The sequence below is a fragment of the Terrapene carolina genome, unplaced genomic scaffold (assembly GCF_002925995.2).
Source record: "Terrapene carolina triunguis isolate 2854851 unplaced genomic scaffold, T_m_triunguis-2.0 Scaffold198, whole genome shotgun sequence".
Lineage (NCBI taxonomy): Eukaryota > Metazoa > Chordata > Testudines > Emydidae > Terrapene > Terrapene triunguis.
In genome coordinates this window covers 1,630,312-1,648,723 of record NW_020664549.1, presented here as the reverse complement: position 1 = coordinate 1,648,723, position 18,412 = coordinate 1,630,312, and positions in this window count along the sequence as shown.

The following is an 18,412-nucleotide window of genomic DNA, read 5'->3' as shown; positions in this document are numbered from 1 at the left end:
CACCCCAGCGCTGGCTGCAGCGATCCTTGTCAGGTCTGAAAAAGTGAAATGGGATGGAAAGTGCAATATACATGCAAGGTATTGTTTCCAGAGCATGTGCCCCCATAGAATTCAAGTCGGGAGTGCATAGGCAGAACTGATTTCCTCCCCTAAAGGCTTGGTCAGTCATTGGTGCCTGCCTGCCCCTTGCCTGTGTTACAAGGAGAACATGTTTTGTTTGTGTAATTACCCTTCAGTGCAATGAGCTTGTAAAAAAAAAATGAATTGGACTTGTATCTAACAGGTAATTACATTTAATGGAGATGAATGATCCAGTGATTCATCTTGATAAGACTATACTGTCAGTTTTCCAGCTGCATTTAGGTCAGACAGTAAAATAATGTGCCAGCTCCCCCATTCCCACCCAGTGCTGCGCCTTAAAAATCTCTGCAACCAGCTCATCTATCTATCCATCCAGTCAGTGCCATACTACCTGGAGGTGTTGCAGTGAAGACCTGCCCTTAGCAGACCTACCAGAGCAGCCTCTGCTCTGTGCTGTGCAGGCAGCAACCCCAAGCATTCCCCTCACACCACACATCACCTTCCAGCATGGGGGGGGGGGGCGGCAAAGCCTCCAGAAGCACTTTCCTCTCCTCTCTGTGGCGCTCGAGAGCAGTACTTTGCTCCCGAGGGGCGGACTGGGCCTGATTCTCCCCTGCCTCGTTCCTTGTGTGGTGGTTTACCTGTTTAAAAATGCTGCCACCCCCCGAGAGTGGGGCATGATGGTCTGGTAACACTAGCAAATCCCAGCAAGGTGCGAGGCAGTGGAGGAGCCTGACCCCTTGTTTGGGGTTACGGGGTGAGGCAGGCACTCGTACCAGCAGGGAGGGAGGGAGAAGGGCTGAGACCTTGACCTGTTTATCACAGAGACACTTCAGTGATAAGAAGCCTGCAAAATTCCAAACTGGGACAGGGAGTTTTCTTTCTTTCACGGCTCAGCAGCCTGCTTCCCAAGAAGTGGGGCCGGGGGGGAGAAGGGGAGGACCTGCATGTGTGTGGTGGGTCACAAGCACAGGACAGACAGCATCAGTGAGAGAGACTTTGAGATCCCAGACGTCGAGGAATCCCTTCCCCGCCCCAACCACTTGGGCAAGCTTAGTAAAAAGAAAGCGCTGGTACCAAGGATAACATGCTTTGCATTCCATTGCTGTCTCCAGGGGAATTTCGACTGATTTACAAGAAAAATGCTCCGCCACCCTGGAGGTCAAAGCATCTGAAGGAAAAATTTCCTAGCGGAAAGGCTTAATGGAGTCAGAGCTGAGCCACAGTCAGCATCCAGGCCTGGGGCAGTCTCATCTCACCTGGTATGGCCCTGGCCGAACAAATCCCCAGGGGAGGGAATGACACTAGCTAGGTCTGTCCTGGGATGCTGCAAAAGCAACTTGGCTGGTGTGTGTGGGGGGGCGGGGAGGGGGACTGGGAGATGGCGAGTTATTTCTGGGAGGAAGGAGAGGAGGAAACAGACAGGTGTGCAATGGAAAATAGAGCAGCAAATGGGAGAGAGCCGGTGAGAGGCAAAGCCAAGTCCAGCTCTGCCTGTCAGCAAAGGCTACGGGCAGGGGCGCACGCGCCCTTTGGCAAGTGCAATCAGCACAACAGGTGCTGAGCAGCAATAGACGCTGCCTCTGAGACGCTGAGCCAGCAGGTTTGCTGGGAAGAAGCCTTGTGATTAAGATCCTAGTGGTGTCAGGTGATCTGGGTTCAGTCCCTGGCTATTGACCTATTCTCTGACCTTGGGCCAGTCACTTAAGGTACAAGCCTGTGGACCCGGCAGCAAGTCTCAGAGCCCAGGTCTACAGGCTCATGCTATGGCAGATGTTCCGGCTCTGGATCTGCAGCTGTGGGGGTTCTCAGAGCCTGAGCTGGAACATCTACCTGGCTAGTTTTAGCGCAAGCCCCACGAGCCCTGGACTCTGTAGCCCCGGACTCTGAGACTCATTGCTGAAGGTTTGTTTTTTGGCCGTATAGCTGTACCCTCAGTCTCTCTAGGCCTCAGATACCCTTCTGCAAAATGGGGATAATCTTTCCTTTGTCTGGTTAGACTGCAAACACTTCAGGGCAGGGGCTGTCTCCTCAGACAAGTCTGTGCAGCGCCTAGCACACCGAGGTCCCCAGGTGGTGGCGGAATGTAAATGAAGCTAATCAATAATTGTTAGCTGCGCACTCCTGCAGAGCAGTCTCCAGTGTAAGGAGTGGTACAGCCAGCCAGAGGGAGAGCCCCCTGCCGTGTGATTCAGCACGTGGCTACCAGCACGGCACATAGAGCCTCTGAATGGACCCAGCCCAGTTCCCAGCACACAGGCAGCCTCTTCACAACAATCACCACGGCTGGCTCTGCTTGGCGGCGGGTTCAGCAGAGGGGCCAAAGGACTGAATGGGCCTTGGAGCCTGGGCTGACCTCTCAGCCCTGGAGGTAGTCCCTCCAGGTCAGGGGTGAGATGCTTGCACAGGTGCATGTGGGGAAGCTGCCGTTGCCCAGGCTGGATAAAGAAAAGCTTTTAGGGGTCTGATCGAACACCCCTGGAGCAGGTCTTTGGTCCCCTGAGCTGTCATTGCAACCCCTTTCTCCAGCATCCAATTCAGGCAGGACACACATGGAAATAGAAGTTTTGCTGCAGCTGCCTTTAAACCCCTCTTCCTGCTGATTTTGATTGGGGAGGAGATAGGGGGATCTCTGTGTTTTCCCTTGAGTGATTTCACCTTGATTTTCTGCAGCAAGGGAAAGGGACAATAGCCATAAAAAAAGCCCTCTGCGTTGAATTCCCTGTTCTGTGAAGTCCCGGGGTTTTATTCTTTCCTCTCCTCCGCCCACACTGATCGATGGTTCACACCTGCACAGTCGGCAAGGGGAATACAAAACAAACCCTACACAAAGGAAAAGCCCGCAGCGTTCCTGCACTCGCCTCTAACATGGAGTCCACATTCCTTTCCAAGGTCAGAGTCGGACACCTGTTTTCTTTTTAGTAGCTTTGGTAAAAATGGAAAGGCCTTTCCATCGCCAGCCCCAAGCGTGAGGAGGAAGAGGAGGAGCAGGAGGGGAGAAGGGGGACCCTCTGGGGTGCCTGAGCACAGCGAACCCGTTTGACGGTCTGAAGGTTGTTCTAACAGGTCTGTGCAAAGCCTACCATAGCAGTACAATGGACAGAGCAGATCCAGACCACTGGTCCACGGCCCCAGTGCAGTCAAACAAGAGCTGGGCTCCGCAATTGCACTGGTGTCGATTGCAGCTGGCATGAGCTGATAAAACCCTGTTGAAGCCAAAGGAGCTCTGCCCTTGGAGGATCTGGTTCTGCCTGGATGGGATTCTGCTCTCAGGCGCAACTCAATGGAGTTCCACGGGGGTCGAGCTGGGGTGAGTCAGAGGAGAATCAGTGCGGTTACTTCTGATTTACCCTGGGTTACCCGAGATCAGAAAATGCCCCATAAACTCCACTTCATCTGACTCTGTGGTTAAAGCACTAACCCCAGGCCTGTCCTTTAACCACCAGGCCACATGGCCATTCATAGGAGCGTGGTCACAAGCAGTGATTCTCACACTGGCCACAGAATGAAAGAGTTCGGGAACCAAGCAGTTGGGGACACAGGAGGGCTGTGGGGCTTGGATTAGTCCTGCCCATGCTGTGCCTGCTTTGTAGTTCCATCAGCACGATCCGTTTTCCAGACCATTGCTGTCCATCCGCAGCAATACATTCATATGAAATCAGAATAAATTGTTTTCTCAGTATTGAGTCCATTTCTGGCTACCTGATCAGACTCGAGCGCACCTGGGATGTGAAACATCTAAACCACTCCAGCGATCGCTCCCTTGGAGTCAGTGACCCCCAATCTGCTTCAGTAAACCCCCTGGTCTGGATCTTTACAAACTCCCTCTTGCTTGAAGGCAGTTTGGGGCTGGTGCCTTTGAATTTATGATGTACGGGCGCATACACACAGTGTGTGCACACTGCCTTGTTACTCACTGGGTAGCACACTTGCGAAGAAGGTTGAGAGGATCAAAGCGGGACTTGGCTGTCTAACATAGTTTGGGAAAAATAAAGAACTCACAGCTGATACAATTGCCACAGCTCTTCCCAGCTTGATGTGGTTTAGCTGTGTATGCGGTTCCACCTGACTCATTGGGGATTGGGCTCTCACACACTTCCATACCCAGCCTCTGTTGTGAGCATGGAGGGGACTAACGCTTTCATCTCTCTCGCCAAGGCAGATGCTCACGATTACAGAAGGGCTTTCTGCGGCATTAACTGGGACCATCGCTAATTCTCGGAGTGGCTCCGCCAGCACAAAAGGCATGTCAGAGCGCATCAGCCATGTGTGTCTTAGCACAGTGAAACAGGAGCTCCTGTGGCTCTGTGTTTTGAAAAGGCAGATGCCTGCGCGTGCCGGCTGTTAGAAAAGCACTGTCCTTCTGCCATCGGGAAAAGCTTAACCCCCTCACATCCAGCCCCCAGGCCTATGGAGTGGGGGAGATTTGGACTAGCCCTCAGAAAGCAAGGCTCTATGTGGCTACCACACAATGTTTCATAAGAGTCTCAGTTCACCCAGGTGCGTTGCTAGGGGGAAGGGAAATTAAACTAGGTTTGCCCAGAAGGGAAATGTCCAGGCACAATGCCGATCCATGTGTGAATCAGGTCTGCAGGCAGAGGAAGGAAAGGAGACAGGAGCACGTTCTGCTTGCTGGGGAAGTGATGAGAAGTGGATACGTCATCGTCATGTTGCTCTCATGCTCTGCTCCAGCCCTTATTAAATGTGTCAGTGCTTTGTTTCTAATCCGGTGTGCTCAGAGATGCAAAGGTGGGTGGCAACACAGGAATTTGGGGCAAGGAAGATAGCAGACCTGCCCTGGGTCTTCCCCTGTGAGCTCAACACCCCGTGTGGGCTGCTTCTGCATTGCAACACCCATTCATTCAGAGTCACACAGCTAAACCCCTGTGCAATGCTTAGGAGATAAGGAAAGCAGAAGCAGCCCCATTGCTGGGATAAGAGAAGTAGATATGGGAAGCACTGGAGAAAGGAAACTGGCTCATGGGGGTCCTCTGCTCTAATCAGCTAGCGGCTCTACTTACCATGTAGAGTTGTTCTTCACCATCATGTAGGAGCACCAGTGTCCCTGAAGGGTGATAGCCAGCTCATGTCCCTTGGCGCTGGCCACGCCACCAAAGCCTAGAGAGAGAGATTTTAAATCCAGAAGGAATCAATATGGTCATTCTAGGCTGACCTCCTGCATAACACAGACTAGATAATCCCACCCACTAATTTCTGCCTCAAACCCGTGACTTCTATTTGAGCGACAGCATAGCTTTTAGACTGAAATCCCAGTCTTGATTTAAAAACTTCAAATGATGGAGCATCCATCACATCGTTAAGTCAAGTCCCAGGGGTTCCAGTGGTTAATTACCCTCACTGTTGAGATAGATTGCTGTACGAGAGCAGCGCTTTGACACAGAACTGTCTGGCCTGCTCACAACCGGCTCAGCCTTGGATAATGGGACATCTTGATTAAACCAAACGCAGAAAGAGGACTCTGAAGGAGAGGGTCTCCACTTTAAAATCTAGTAGTGGAAAATGCATTAGTAGAAGTGGCTTGTCTAGGAGAACGACACGGGAATCATGTCACCCACCCTCACGAAGTCACATTGAATGACATCAGTCCTTGGCTATTTGCAACATGCGGCATCTTATTTTCATACAGAAAGTGCTTGTGTTTTTCTGTGGTCTAACGCAAACCGAGAGGAGGACGAGCAGCCCCAACTTGCCCCCTTTTAAGAGAGTGATCAGCGCAGGGAGTGTTTTTCATGCCACAGCAGGTTGTGGAGCTCTGCCAGGGAGCTTGTCAGCACTGTCTGTGCCCAGTGAAGAATGTCGTTTGTTTATTTATTCAAATGTCTAAAGTCATATTGGAATCTCAAGTCTCTGATCTCACATGCAGCACCTAAAAACAACTCTATGGAAAATTACAATGGCCCCATGCCAGCAAAGACCTTCCCCAGACATCTGCCTCTGAACCTGCTGCACACCCTGCCCCACCCTGAGAAGCAGACATGAGCCAGGCAGCGCGGATTGACAGATCCGTCAGAGCCAGCTCAGGCGCCCAGAGGGAGGATGGTCCAGAGCTGAGGCCTTTACTACTGATAAAAATTTATCCTCTATGGAGAATGCTTTGCAAATCCAGTTATTGTATTTAGTGCTTAGCTACTCCAGTGATGGGAGCTCTGGGATGGATTAGGTAGATACATAGGTAAGATTATCAGCAGTCCCTTCCCACTTAAAAAAAGAGGCTACTGGCTCAAATGCCTTTGGAAGGATCCATTTGGAAATGGTTTCTGCCAGTAGAACACCTTGCTTGTCTTTGTAGGGGCTAGGGCTAATGGTACAGTGGGGTGAGAACAGTGAAGCAACGTTCATAGCCAGTTGCATGAGTCAGAGTAAAGCTCAAAAATGAAACCTCGGGGGATCTGGTTCCTGTTATTTCTCCTGACCAATGTAATAATTTAGTTGCACATTTAAAAATAAACTTGAGTCTGGAGGGGGAGTGGGGCAAAAAACCACTTGTAGGAGAAAAGGAAAAGGAATTTAATTAAGGGCAATGCGGGGAATGTCTCTGCCACAATCGAGATAAGGAGGATCAATTGCTTCTTCCTGGGATCAAAGGAAATTACTGGCAGGGCGAGAATTGTTATTGTCAGGAGGGTACAAAGTACGAGGGAGAGAGGGAGGGAAAGTCAAGAGAGGAATAGAGAGAGGGATGGAGTTCGCAAGTGAAAGCCGAGGAAAGACAGCTAGATAAGATTCGAAAAATAATTGCTCATGCAGCTTCGTTAGCTCCACCAGGACTTGTTTATAATGTGCCAAGCTGACTGCAGGGTGCGCTGGAGTGTATGGGAGCAAGGCTGTCTCACCTGCTGCCCATCACCACCCAGTTTCTGGCTGTCCCTCTCTTTTACAGTGAAGGCAACAGACTGATGTGTGGAAGCGTGAGAGGGAAAGGCCCCTCAGGCATCAGGCCTTGCCTATATTCAGAATTGCACCAGCTGGATCTGTTTAATAACCAATTTAGATCAACTGATGCAAAACACAGTGGGAACACCCATAATACAATTGAAACCTGGCTTAGATTAATGGATTTTAAGGCCTGAAGGAGCCCGGATAATTACTTAGTCTGACCTTATCTACACACAAAGTTGTACCGATTTAACTCAAAGTGGGATTTTAAACTGCTTAGTTAAATGCATGCAAGTGTGTGTGTGTGTGTATGTCTTAAATTGCTTTAGGTTATGTCGTTTAGACTTAAGCTAAACCAATTTAAGACACTCTTGAAGTGTTTCTAACTAATTCAGTTTCCAATAGGGTTGCCAATTTTGGTTGGACCTATTCCTGGAGGTTTCACCACATGACATAATCTTTAATTAAAGATTAATTTTTAATTCCTGGAGACTCCAGGACAATCCTGGCGGGCTGGCAACCCTAGTTTCCAAGCCAATTGATTTAAACCAGTGCAAAAACATATGTGTAGACATGACTTAAGTTGCTTACTTAGCAAATTACATGAAATCAACATAAACCTGGGTTAAATCGAATTAAGAATCTCCACATTTTGTTATGCTCGATTTTAACTAAATCAGTTTAAAACCTTTCAAAACTGGTTCATCTTTGAATGTTGACAAGGCCTTGTTTTGACATCAGACAATGTAACCTGACACTGATGCCAACAGAGCTGTGCTGATTTGCTCCCAGTTGCAATCTGACTCAATAATGCATTCTGGGAATGACGTTTGTGGGTTCCAACGCTGGAGATGTACATGGCTTCCATGAAAGGGTTAATTTGGAAATGATAATGTTAGGAAGCTGCTAGAATCTGAATTTGGAGCTGCTAGACTACTCCCTGCATTCGGTGGTGGTATCTGCCCCTTCTTTTCAGGACCTGACTGCAAGAAGCACTGGCGTGAAGCTAGAAGAGGTGGGTACTATATTGTAGACTGTGAAGTCTAGTGGTCTGTGAAACAGTCTTCAAAGGGAAGAGGTAGAAGCCCCATTGCTTGGGACGTTTAGAACTAGATGGAGCAAAGCACTAGGAAGAGACAGGGCCGCCCGGGGGGGGGCAAGTGGGGCAATTTGCCCCAGACCCTGGGCCCCACAGGGGCCCCCACGAGAATTTTTCGGGGCCCCTGGAGCGGGGTCCTTCACTCACTCCAGGGGCCCCGGAAAACTCTTGCGGGGCCCGGGTCCCTGGAGCTTCTTCCGCTCCTGGTCTTCGGCTGCAATTCGGTGGACCCGCCGCCGAAGTGCCCTGAAGACCCACAGCGGGGGGGTCCTCCCGCCCCGGGCCCCCACCGCCGAAGACCCCAGGCCCCCTGAATCCTCTGGGCGGCCCTGTGAAGAGAAGTCTAGGGGACAACTCTGCACTACTGTCCCTTTGAATGTCTAGCAGAACTTCAGGCTGGTGAGGGTCTGGGGAAGGTTCTAAGCAGAAGCTCTACAGTGAAGCAGAGACAGAGGAGAGTTAGGGATAATCCCGTGCTGTTTATTCAAACAAAGATCATTGTTCACTGTTAGATGGAGGTGACTCGAGTGGGGATGGATCACTTGATGATTACCTGTTGTTCATTCCCTCTGGGGCACCTGGCATTGGCCACTGTCAGAAGACAGGATACTGGGCTAGATGGACCTTAGGTCTGACCCAGTATGGCCATTCTTATGTTCTCTCTGTGGTTCTTTACCATTGTCACATGGCAGCTACCCAACAGGGCTTTTACATGTTTAATCTCATGGTTGTGCAGAGTAGGTGGGCCCCCCTTTCTGCCTGCTGGGGAGATTGGAAAGTCCTTGGGGAAGGAGCTGATCAGACAGCTCCATAGTTCCAAAGGGTACTTGGGTTTCAAGGCACCCAACCTGTCAGGGCAGGAATTGGTGCTCTCTCTGAGTGGGTTGGAGATGTCACCTCTCAGACCTGTTCAGACACGGCAGTACTCAAGAGGCGGTGCTCCCTGCTAAATGGAAACACCGTTCTGGGAAAGTGGACCAAGTCCAAACCCAAACGTGATCCCAAATGGTGCAATTCTATTTCATTACAATGTGCAACCACGGGTTAATTACACAGGGCATTGTAACAGCTAGACAATCAGGGGCCAAACAAAGAAGGGAAAGGCTGTGCCTTGCGCGAAGGATGGGTGCGAGAGGACTGGTGAGGCATGGCATGGAAATCTGGGCAAGCTGACTCTGTGGAGAGGCAGAGACAAGGCTGTGGGTTCTCACACTCGGGCCTGGCTGGCTCTGTAGGCACCTCTGGCTCACCCGCTGCAGTGGAGTGAGGCAGCCAGAGAAGGCTCTGTAGGACTTTGGAGCATGTGCAAGCCTTGGATTCTACCATGCTCCAAGTCTTGAACGAGCTGATTCTGGAGAGGCTGCCCTGGACTCAGTCTAGTGACTATCGATGGATAAAAGCAAACTCAGCAGGGGTGAGCAGAGCCCTGGCCTCAAACCAGCTCTTCACTCCCAGGAACATTTTTAAATCTCGTTGATTCTTTTTTAGGCAGCCATGTAATGAGCCAGTAATGAGTTTCCTTCTACAGATTTCCACCACAGTGGTTCCCAGCTACTGGTACGTCAAGCGCTTGCAATTGACAGTCGAGGCTTCTGCTCCCAATCCAAAGGATAAGTCTCTGGGATGGGATCAGGCACCAATATTTCTAACTCCATCCAAGATTTTTCTGTCTGGCAATAACAGCGTCTGATCTTTCTTTCTTTCTTTCTTTCTTTCTTTCTTTCTTTCTTTCTTTCTTTTTCCCCCAGTATTGCATACGTGGCCAAAACAAAGAGATGTGGTATTAAAGCACTGCTGAATCTGGAATGCAGAATCAAAACCCTAGCGAGGTAGTAGCTGACTTTCCCTTGGCAAACCCTCTTTAGCTGTGTTGTAATACAGAAATGAAACTGCTTTGACTCTGGCATTGATCAGGGGAAGGTTATTGCAGCATGCAAATGAACAGATTAACTCCTGGACTGACTGCTGGAACAGGGCATGAATGAGACTGGGATTAGTGCTCAGAACTCCCAAGAGGGGTTGCAGACTCTCTGAACTGCAGTGGGATTTATATTGCAAACAAATTACTTGTGCCATTTTTACAGAGCCAAAATTTGTGCTTCAGCCCTGGCTCAGGTCCCATATTTTGCCTGATCTGAACCATGGGGGGTTTCTAGTAAGGATTGGAAAGGTTTGGAGAAGCTGCTCTCAGGAGCCAAGTTCATGATCAAAGGCATGCGATCGGGAAACGTTTTATCATTGTGATGATCTTTAATGCAAGACTGGATGTCTTTCTAGTAGAGATGCTCTGGCTCAACCAGAAGTTACGGGCTTCATGCCAGCATCGCTGGCTGAGGTACTCATGCCTGTATTCTGCAGGAGATCAGACGAGATGATAATAATGCTCCCTTCTGGCCTTAAAATCTATGAATCTCACTTCTCAGGATTAACATGGTACATGGGGTTGCCTCTGTGGGTGAACATGTGAGAAAGATCACGGGCCCCATTTCATGCTCCATGGCAGTGATTATAGCAGACTGAAACCAGAGGGGGAGCTCTCCTTTGACCAACCAAGGAGGAGGGGGAGTTACAGGAAGGTGCTGCTTACCCAAGCCCAGAAGAGGAAGGGGCGCTCCCCTCTGCTGCATTTTCTCCTGCTCTCCTGTTATTGCAACCCTTGGTGACAGAATTCCTTCTCTCTGCCTTCCGAATCCATGCACAAGATACATGGATTCTCTAGGCAGAGTTTCCCAGAGACACTGGATCTCTAGATGGAGCTGACCAGAGAAACCAGAGATACTTACTCATTGGACATTGCTCCTGAATTTGCTCCTCCTTTCTGGATTTCCATAATAGGCTCTTCCTCTTCCCCTACTGCAAATGAAGATCATTGACAAGGGACCATTTTTATCCCTAGGGTAACTCACTGGACTTCCATGGAGTTACTCCAAAGATAAACTTCCCCCTCAGTGTCTGTAGTCAAAGTAGGGCTTGGTGTACTGCTTCCCTCCCATTGTCCCCTGATTTTTGGATGCCTATTTTTATCACCCAAACTTCTCTGACCTCCAAAGGAGCTGACACTATCCAAGGCTTAAAATAGGCAGGGTAGCAAAGAGGAACAGACCTTGTCAACCTATAGACCTCTCTGGGGTGAGCCTCAGGCAGGCCAGTCACTGGCCATGGATATTATCAGTGCGTGTAAACAAATTACTGGAGTGTTAAAGTTTGGTTACAAACTGCTAAAATTCCACCCTTAGGCAATGACGGATGCAGCTCTGCTGAGAGACCAGGTGGCTGGTCTGGAGGTCAAGTCATGACACATCCATGACTCAGCCAGCCTAGGGGGTATATTGTGAACATTTGCTTTCAACAACACCTTCTCCAGCCTCTTGTGTATCCAGGCTACATCCATCATCTTTCTCCAGGCATGCTGGGTGTGAATTTCCTTACGCTGTAGGTCAAGAGTAATGCCACTGAACTGAATGGAGATGTAAAGCCAGGGTGCAGGAGAGCAGAATTAGGTCCTCTGTACCTGAGGCTACAATAGATCAGCTGCTGGGTGAGAATTCAACACCCTTGCAGATGTTAGCGTGGGGAGTAAATCACACCATGCAGCAGCCTGACTCACCAAAGGTGGGGCCCTGGGCCCAAGGGTTGCTGCAGCTTTCATGCCTCTGTGTGTGTGTGTGTGTGTGTGTGTGTGTGTGTGACACCAGTGCAAAGCTTCCACAAGGATGCAAAGAGAACAAGCAAGGGCACACAATGTAACCTATGATGTTTATGACGTTGCAACATGCCTTGTATGATTTGTGGTCCAGTGGCTAGTGCAGGGGACTGGTTGACAGATGGGACTCCTGGCTTCTATCCCTGACTCTGGGTTGGAGTGTAGCCTAGGTTTATCACAGGGAACTGGAATCCAGGACCCCTGGGTTCTATTCTTGACTCTGGGAAGGAGTATGGTCTAGCGATCACAGCAGGGGACTGGAATCTCAGATCTGCCATTGCCGCATTGTGATTTTGGGCAAGGCCTTTAGGGCCAGATTTTCAGAGGTATTTAGGCTCCTAAGAATGCAGGTAGGGGCCTGTTGCAGGGCAGGTACACCCTCTCACAGTGCCTAATGGCATTTTTGAAAGTGCCTAAGCAGGTTAGGTGCCTAACTCCCATTGATGTTAACTTTTGAAAAGCGTACTAGGCACGTATACCTTTGAAAATCCAGCCTTTAGCCTCTCTGATCTTTAATTTCCCCTTCTATAAAATGAAGGGCAAGGAGACTTGCCTCACAGATTAATTAATGTTTGTAATGTTTGCACACACTCGAATGACCTTTGCTTGTTAGACACACTTGAGAGCAAGTTTGCAAACATGGGCGTCTAACTTGCTGCAGCAACGTTGCCTTGTGCACCCACTACTACATAGACAAAGCCTGCATCCGTGCACACAGCAGGCAGCTGCCTGCATAACTGGTGCATGGAATTATCTGCTTGGGGAACCACAGGGATGGCGAGCAGTGGATGCCCCTGTGTGAAATCATGACCCTTCCTTTGTGTCTCACTCTTTCTCCTCAGGAGACCAGCCTGTGACCTGACAGAGAAGCTTAGGGCTTGTCTACACTGGCAATTTACAGCGCTGTAACTGTCTCGCTCAGGGGAGTGAAAAAACACCCCCCTGAGCGCAGCAAGTTTCAGCGCTGTAAAGCGCCAGTGTAGACAGTGCACCAGTGCTGGTAGTTACGCCTCTCGTGAAGGTGGTTTTTTTAGAGTGCTGGGAGAGCTCTCTCCCTGTGCTCTGCTGTGACTACACAAGCCACATTAAAATGCTGCTGCGGCAGCGCTTTAGCACTGCCAGTGTAGACTAGCCCTTTATCTGGTGTGAATGGGTGGACCCAGTTCAGTGCTCTGGCAGTGAGACAGCATTTGGGTGTGACACACATCCTGTGTTAAGTCAGTTCACATCTCTGCTTTTGCCAGGTGATAACAGCTGGTAGCCTGGAGCTGTAGGGAAAGAGGTTACTGAGCATCCTAGTATTCCGTCTAGCAAAGGTGGCTGGCTCATGTTTTGCAGTTTGTTTTAATGTGAAGCTCTGTCAAATTTGTGTTTGCCTTGTGTGTCCAGCAGATGTGAGACATGTTGGAGAAACACAAGGGATTTTTGTTTCTGTATGGCAGTTATCCATGTAATCATGCCTGGTCTCGACCTAGGATCGGAAATGGATGGGCTGCCACGAAGAGGACGTGCCTGGGCGCGTATAAAATATAATGATTCTTTAATAACAGCAAGTCACATAAAATCAAACTGGTCAAGGTTGCTACAAGACTTTCCTACACATTCTCCCAGCTTCTGTGGGCACTCAGATAACATGGTGAGAGGGAACCTAATAGCTCAATAGATAGATTTGTTCAGATGTTCTAGATTGGTTTGGTTGTTCTCCAGTCTTCCCCATCAGGTCATATGGTCCCATCATCTCAGCGTACACACACACACACACACACACACACACACACACACACACACACCAGTTCGGAATTTTCCGGCCACAACAACAGCCTTAGGCAGACACAGATCGGGTGTGCATCAGCACACATATATATCTATTTCCCTTTTTCCCACACCCTGGGAGCTTTCATAACTCCTTCCCCCACCAGCCCTTACTCCGCCTACTGGTTTTGCCTCAGATGGGGTGACTTTTAGTAACTAATGAAAAAAATAATAATTGATATCAACAAACCACACCCCTCCGCCCCCCGCACATGTGTCTTAGCAGGATCCTTTATGAGGAACAAAAAGTGCTACATCTGGACCTTCTGACCACAGTCCAGACATGTTCTTAGGACTCTTAGATCCCATGGCAATTCTTCCAGACAGACAGAGACAGTCATTCGCCCTTGAGAAGGCCAGCCACATGAACACCATCTGTCTCTTCTAGCAGAGATCTGGCTGCCCCAGCGCAAAAGATATATAAGTGCAGGATGAATCTCCTCGGTGAGAAAGAGTTGAGGGCCCATAGCCAGAAGAGGCTGCTGCCAGCACCTAATGGGATGAGGGAGAGTCCTTTCGATTCTGAGAGGTCAGCGAGTCCTGCTCCTCTAGGATGTGATCCAAAGCCCCTTGCAGTCAGTGGAAAGAATCCTCTCACCCCTGACTGACTGCAATGAGCTTGAGATCAGGCCCTTCCTGCCCCTGTGAATGGCCTATATGCTGAGGGGAGGGACAGGCCACAGAACCCAGATGGGGACAGGGACAAAGAATGAAAAAAAGAGGGCCACAGAGCCAAGAATCAACTAAACATGGGGGACAAGAGGGACAGCAAATGATAACACAGGAATGGGAGCGGGGCTTAAAGGTGTAAAACAACGGAACCAGATGGGGACTCTGAGCAGAGAGCCCTGGGCAGGGCCCATTGCTCCTCGGAGGAGTCCAATGAGTCAGGAGACGCCGCCTATAGGAACTCTGCCAGAAAAGGCCCCAGATTGACAGGCCTGGAGCATGATGTCCTCTATTAGTCTGCAGAGCAGGGACAACAGAGGTAGTAGCAGTGCAAAGCTTCCCCACCCTACCCCATTGCAATCTGCCTCAGCTCAAGGCAGCAGGAGCATCACCAAGGGCAGTGCAATGTGCATGGCCCAGTCAGTCCTCAGTCTCTCTGCTGAGGCTACCAATAGTGAGGGTGGTTCCTGAGATGTGGTCAGCAGGCCCCAGGGACCTGGGGTGGATCATTTCACACAGAGTCACCAAATAGGAGCTGGGTGATATTTTTGCTCACAAAGCCAAATTTGAACAAGGCGAAAGGCTCCGTAACCCCTTGACCAGTCTCTTCTCCTTCAGAGAAGATGATCAAAGTTCACTGCAGGTCTGTTTTATTTCCCCTTCAGAGCTCTGGGCTGTAGCAACATGCCATTGGAAATGGAAGAACTTTCATGTGGGTATTTCTCATCGTCAGATCTCCAAAGAAAGATCATAATCAAACAGGGAATCCTGGAAGCCCCTTAAAAAAATATCACACTGAAAGCAACATACTCAAGTTAAAAGAAACCTCAAAACTTTGTTGTTTGATTGTTCTGTACTAAAAATTACGACACGGTGTCTTAGAAATAGATTTGCCTCTGGGTCTACCATGTGCCAGCCAGACACAGAATGCATAAGCACTAAATCATAAACGCTGGGGGGAAAAAAGAGGATTTATAATAAAAAGAACAACTGCTCATGTTCGTCAGTCAGAACTGTTTAAGACAGTGGTGGGCAACCTGCAGCCCACACCGCTTCCCGCAGCTCCCATTGGCCGGGAACGGCAAACCGTGACCACTGGGAGCTGCGGGTGGCCGTGCCTGCAGACCGTCAATGTAAACAAACTGTCTCGTGGCCCACCAGCGGATTACCTTGATGGGCTGCGTGCAGCCCGCGGGCCGCAGGTTGCCCACCACTGGTTTAAGAGATCATGGCAATGGCCTGGAAACTGGTGGCAGAACAATGGACTACCAGTGTGAGATAAATGATGGAGCATTTTATACTGCATCACTTCCAAGGTGTTTGTGTTTAGAGAGGGAGACACTCAACTTCTTAATGACATTCCATGCCCAGGGGCATTGTGGAGAAGTCACTCACAAGTGAGACAGACTGGTAGGCCCTGCTACCAGTTCTCATTGCACTGGGATCAGAATGTTTCCTTGGGCTGGCTGACGGAACAAGCTTGTTCAGTTGTTGCAGCCAATCCTCAGCATCTTAAAGACACGACATAGGATTCATTGATAAAGCTGAATGGCGGGAGGTCAGTCACCTAGCCATCTGATTGGCTGGCATTGCCCTTGCCATGTGATTGGCTGGCATCTATTTGATGATATTTTTCCTAACAATACTATGGACAGATCAGCTGCATGCAGGAATTGAGTGTTATTTAATGGGAGTCACCTTATTAAAAGGGGATTCATACCCACCCGCCCACACAACATATACAGCCACACTCATCTACAACTACATTCTCTGCCACCCCTACACATATACCCCCATCCTCCTCTGTACCAACATACCCCCCCCAATACACATTGTCATCCACACCCACTCGTGAACGCTGTCTAGCTCAGACGCACACTCAGCAAGCCCAGTTAGGAGACCCACATATAGAACACCACCAAGCCAGGATCTTCTACACAAGTATATACAAGAGGCACTTCAAAGATGCGTGATTCACTTCCCAGTCAGCAGCCTGGAGCCATCTGAAGGCTGATGTCTCTCTTTCTTTCTCTGCCTGGAAATTCCACTCCTTATGTAAGTACAGTAATTGCTGGGTGGGCGTGTCAAGAGATAAGAGGAGAGAGAGAGAGAGATCTAGCTTTCTCCTTCCTGCTGTTCTGTTCCCCTACCCCAGTGAAAATATTAGCCTCCATTTCTCAAAGGGGCCAACCGAAACTCTTTCTGTGTGTGGTCGTTGGGAACATAATTGGAAGGAAGGTGGTGCATATGCCTAATGCTGAATCTCTGCCCATGGGTTGGAAGTCACCCAGTGACAGTCAGGTCCTGCCTCACAACACAAACAAAAGACAGGATTTGCTGTTGCATAAACAGAATGCATGATGGGCAGATTTCAGCTGAATCCTTCCTTCCATCTTCCTATCTGCTCACACATGGCTCTGGCTCACCTGCAGACCATGGAGATAAGTGGCTCATATCTACTCATTGGGTATAACCTCTCTCACCAAATGTGCCAGGTGAAAAGCCAAAGGAAGGAACTGGCTGGCTGCTAATGGGAAACAGAGCCTTTCACCTCTAGTGAGCTGATTGGGATGGTAGCATCTGCTGGCTGTTCCCATGGGCGGGCTGTTCAGTGACCCATGTAAAATGAGCTGCTGGACAGATATCCACCTCAGAGGAATCACCATGTGGTCCTAGTGGCTAGTCTAAAAGGAAAAGGTCAAGATCTGAATGGGCACAGAGACAATCTCATGGTTAGAAGATGTTATTATGAAGCACTGCCTAGCCCCAAATAGACTGGATTCAGGTGTAGCCCTTTTGACTGAGATTCTGCTAGCGTGTCATCCGGGACAATTTCTTTTCCTGCTTTTCTCGCCTTGTCTTGTCTTCCTTTCAGGGGCGGCTCTATGTATTTTGCCGCCCCAAGCACGGCAGTCAGGCGGCTTTCGGCGGTGCGCCTGCGGGAGGTCCGGCTGGTAACACAGATTCAGTGGCATGCCTGCGGGAGGTCCGCTGGTCCGGCGGCTTCGGCGTACCCGCCGCTGATTGCCGCCGAATCCGCGGGACCAGTGGACCTCCCGCAGGCATGCCGCCGAAGGCTCCCTGACTGCTGCCCCCACAGCGACCGGCAGGCCGCCCCCCGCGGCTTGCCGCCCCAGGCACGCGCTTGGTGCGCTGGTGCCTGGAGCCGCCCCTGCTTCCTTTCACACCAAGCCTGTTAACAGCGGGAATGCAGGTTTTCTTCCTGGTCACCAAGGCGGCTTTGCTCCCTTGGTGAAACCACATGGTAACAAATCACGGGTTTGCAGTTCCAACACTGGCAGCTTGTCACATTTCATGAAAAAACCAGACATTCCAGGGGCATGAAATTGCCTGTAATGGTGACAATGCTGAAGTCATTTTCGCCTGCTTCAAAACACCCAGCTCTGGGGATTTCTTTCTTTTGGAGCCCGATTCTGCAAAGGTGCTGAGCACCCTTAACTCCCGCTGAGTTCAGTGGGCTCGTCATAGGATCAGAGAATCCCAGATGAGAACAATACCATATCTTGGCCCTATGGGAGTTTGACCATTGACTTCAATGGAAACAGGATCAGGCCTTGGGTTGCCAAGTCAGCATAATGTGGATCCTTTGGGATGAAAGTCACTGAATAAAAGGCCGTCATCAATAACAGTCATTGACTGAATAGAATCCCATTACCCCTTGGCTGTCTGCTGCAGCTCATGGCTGTGAGAGCAAGGGGAGTTAGGAAGGAGGAGGGGCAGCGGAAATGGTGGCTGTGGAGCAAAAGAGCCGTTTCCAAGGGCTGGCTGGAGAATCCCATATTTAATGAGACTGTTTTATTCTATCCCCAGCTGATGGGCCTTAAACTGTGAAAAGTAAACACTGCATTGGGGAAGGGGGAATGGATTCTAGCATGATCCAAGGGGCCGGGAGGAGGGAGGGATAAGGGTAACTAGGATTAAAGACATTATCTGCAGCTCAATTACCGGGCCCTCCTCATGGCCCTTCATTGGCACTGGGCTGTGGAGGGTTCCAGCAGCCTGGGCAACATCAGGCTTGGAATCACCTCCTCCATGGGTGACATCAGTCCTGAAAGTTCCAGCTGTGGCACATTAAGGTGGGATGGTTCCGACTGGGTCCCCTCCCCTGACAAAGGAGGGAACCCAGGTCT